Source organism: Zingiber officinale, chromosome 1A (genome assembly GCF_018446385.1).
Source record: "Zingiber officinale cultivar Zhangliang chromosome 1A, Zo_v1.1, whole genome shotgun sequence".
Lineage (NCBI taxonomy): Eukaryota > Viridiplantae > Streptophyta > Magnoliopsida > Zingiberales > Zingiberaceae > Zingiber > Zingiber officinale.
In genome coordinates, this window is record NC_055987.1 from 59,128,712 (window position 1) to 59,132,101 (window position 3,390).

The 3,390-nt window shown below is 39.9% G+C and overlaps 1 non-coding gene across 1 annotated transcript; it reads right to left on the reverse strand.

The window, feature by feature from the left end:
• Nucleotides 1-2,477: 2,477 nt before the first annotated feature.
• Nucleotides 2,478-2,583, reverse strand: LOC122039163. Its single transcript, XR_006128053.1, has one exon. It is a non-coding gene; the product is annotated as a small nucleolar RNA R71 (small nucleolar RNA).
• Between the last annotated feature and the right edge of the window lie 807 nt (nt 2,584-3,390).

Genomic DNA, 3,390 nt, shown 5'->3' on the forward strand with positions numbered 1-3,390 from the left:
GTACCATATTTCTTTATAATGTCATACTTCCATTATATTTTGTTTGGATATCTGCTCTTTACTTGTTTTGATTGACAGGACGTGATTTGGAGCAAAAATGGAGCTTAAATGAAGTCTAGAGCTTCCAGAGTGACATGGACATGTGAAAACTAAGTTCTTGCATGTTCTGGACGTGCAGAGACTACACAGCCGTGTGAAGGCCGTGTGGGGGGCATGTTGAGGTCGTGTGAATGTCGCACGTCCGTGCGAAGGCCGTGTAGAATTTTCAACACTGCAAACTAAAAGTAAAATGACCATAACTTTATGATCGGTTGAAGTTTTGGGCTGTTCTTTATACCAATTTGTAGATAACTTCAAGATCTACAACGTTGATGAAGACTTCAACCAAAGAAACCCCCATCTTGATGGTGTAAAAGACATTACAATGAAATATAATAATCATTCAGAGCCAAGACAAGGGGTGTGTGAGCTCCACATGGCCTTGAGGCACAGCCGTGTCAATTCGCATGGCCGTGCAGTGTAACCAGAGCAGAAGGAAGGCACGACCGTGTCAATTCACACGATCGTGCGGTGTAACCAGAGCAGAAGGAAGACATGACCGTGCAGATCTTGCATGATCGTGCCACTCAACCCGAAGGGAGAAGGCAGTTGGCCGTGCGGATCTCGCATGGCCATGGCATAGGTCGTGTGGCGTCCCTGCCCTAACTTATAAAAGGGTCAAGAACCCTATTCTTAGGGGCATCTTTGGTTTTGGACTCCATCCTTCTCCATGGGAAAGGGTTCTCCCCTCGGGGGAAACCCTAGCGTCTCATCCACCCCATCCCTTGACGTTCTATCCATCTCCAGAGCGAGGCATCCCCAAGACATCGGAAACCTCGGCAAGCATCTCTTCTTCCCCTTCTTCTCACATCAAGGGTTGTAGGTATGCTTTACTTTATGTTTTGGGGTTATTCTTCCCTCACAATGGAGTAGATATCCTCTTCTAGGATTAGGAAGTATTTGTAATGTGATAGACATGTAAAACTATGTAGATTCGCCATATTTCTATTCAATGACTTGTTAATGCCTTGTTCATGATGAATTGTGTGTGTGACATATTTATATTTCTTTGCATGCTTTGTTGATTGATGTGAAGGATTGTTAATCACGCAAAGGGGATGCCCTAGAGCGTATTGACCAAGGTGCCCTAGTGACAGGGGTAACCCTTTCTGGACGTCTAGGACGTTCCCTTAAAAGGAGAAACAATCCCTTAGGAATTGCTGCTCTCGTAAAAATAGTGCTCTAAATTGTATACCCGAGGGGCTCTAGTAACAAGGGTAACCCGTTCATGGACGTCTAGGATATTCTCTCGAAAGGAGAGGCAATTCCTCCATAAGAAAGTAGGAAATCATACCAAATCTCTACCTTTATCCTTATTGTTATTTACTAGACATGTATTCCTGTGATCTACCGAGGTGCCCTCGTGACAGGGGTTAACCGTTATAGGATTTCACAAGAATCGTCTCTATTCGACACTTAGGGATATTGACCAATTTAACTTCCTGCAAGAGCATGGACATAGAGGGTAGAAACTAAGCAATGTATGTAATATCTCCTAGTATTATAATGAAACCGAAATCCTAGAATCCATCTCCCAAAGCTCAATCCCTCCAAGATCAATTCTCTCTCTCTCCTCTCTCTTCGTCTCAACCTTCTTTCCCTCTCTTTAATTACACTCGTTAGTTCGTAAGCGTCTAAACCAACTTTCGACCGTCTAGATAACTTACTTTGTGACATCTCTAGTACTTAATCAGCAGTCCCTGTGGTTCGACTATCTTTTATATTACTAGCGATGAATCCGTGCACTTGCGGAATCGTAACAAGTTTTTGGCGCCGTTGTCGGGGACTATTTTCAATTAACATTAGTTGATTAGCATATGAGCTACCCTAGACATTTTTTTTTTTTTTGCATTTTCTTTCTTAATTTCATTATGCACTTTCTTTCTTGCAATTTAAATTCTGTATTTTCTTTCTTACTTTTCATATAACATTTTATTTCTTGTCTTTAAATTCTTCATTTTTGTTCTTTTCTCATAATTTTTTTTTAGATACCATGAGCACTAACATGTCAAGCAGGTCCTTAAGAGATTTCTCTGCACCCATTTCTGCAAGATTTTTATCTCCCATTTTACAACCTCATATTGAAGCAGAAAGTTTCCAACTAAACCCAGAGTTAATTTTCATGATACAAGGTCACAAATTTAGAGGAGAAATATCAGAAAGTCCTTATCTACATCTTGAGATATTTCTAGAACTTTGTGATATGGTGAATTGTGAAAGAGTGCCAGCAGATGCAATTCGATTGATGGCATTTCCTTTTAGCATCAAGGATAAAGCAAGGACTTGGTTATATTCTCTCCATCCTCAAAGCATCATAAGTTGGGAACAATTGGAGAAGTAATTTTTGAATCATTTTTTTCCTCCAAGTAGAATGATTTATATGAGGAATTGCATCACAAATTTTGCTCAGGCATATGGAGAATCATTATTTGAAGCATGGAATAGATTCAAGAATCTACAAAGACAGTGCCCTCATCATGGTTTGGAAAAATGGCTAACCCTGCACATATTTTATAGGGGAATTTCTTTCTCAGATAAGTGTTTGTTAGATTCATCAGCTGGAGGTTCTTTTATGGACAAGAGTGTAGATGAAGCATATCTGTTAATTGATCAAGTAGCATTGAACCTCCATGAATGGTTAAGCAAAAGTTGGATGAAATCTCCCTCAGAAATTCAAGAAGTACAAGCCATATATACAAGAGAGCTTGTCAAACAAAATACAATTGACCCATCCAAGAGTTTTGAAATCCACAGTCATAGAATGAGGAGTTCAAACATTTGGGGGCAAAGATTGATAGCATTGTTTCAAAATGGTTCAAACAAGATCCCCCTCCTACACAGACAGTGTCTAGTGAACAGTGTAATAATTTTAAGTTGAGAAGTGGCAAGAATCATGAAGAACTACTGAAGAAAGATTTGTTTAGAATTGAGGAGAAGAATAATAGAAGACCTCAAGAACTCAGTTTCATTACTCCAGGAAGCTCCCAAAGGCTACAAGTACCTTTCCCTCAACGATTGATCACACCTACACTAGATAAGCAAGTTGGACCTCCTCCGCAAGTTCAAAGGGAATATGGGAAAAAGGAAGTACCTTTCCCAAGACCTTCACTAAAGGTTCCTTTTCCACAAAGGCTAGTGAGGGTCAATGAAAATGAAGACTTTGGCAAATTCTGTGACACTAATATGGTTGAGTGTAGATTTCTGGATGTATATGAAGATGAGGACTCTTCAGATGAGGATTGTGATGATAATGCAGTGGATAACAAGTTTTCAGATTTACCTTCTGGGTTT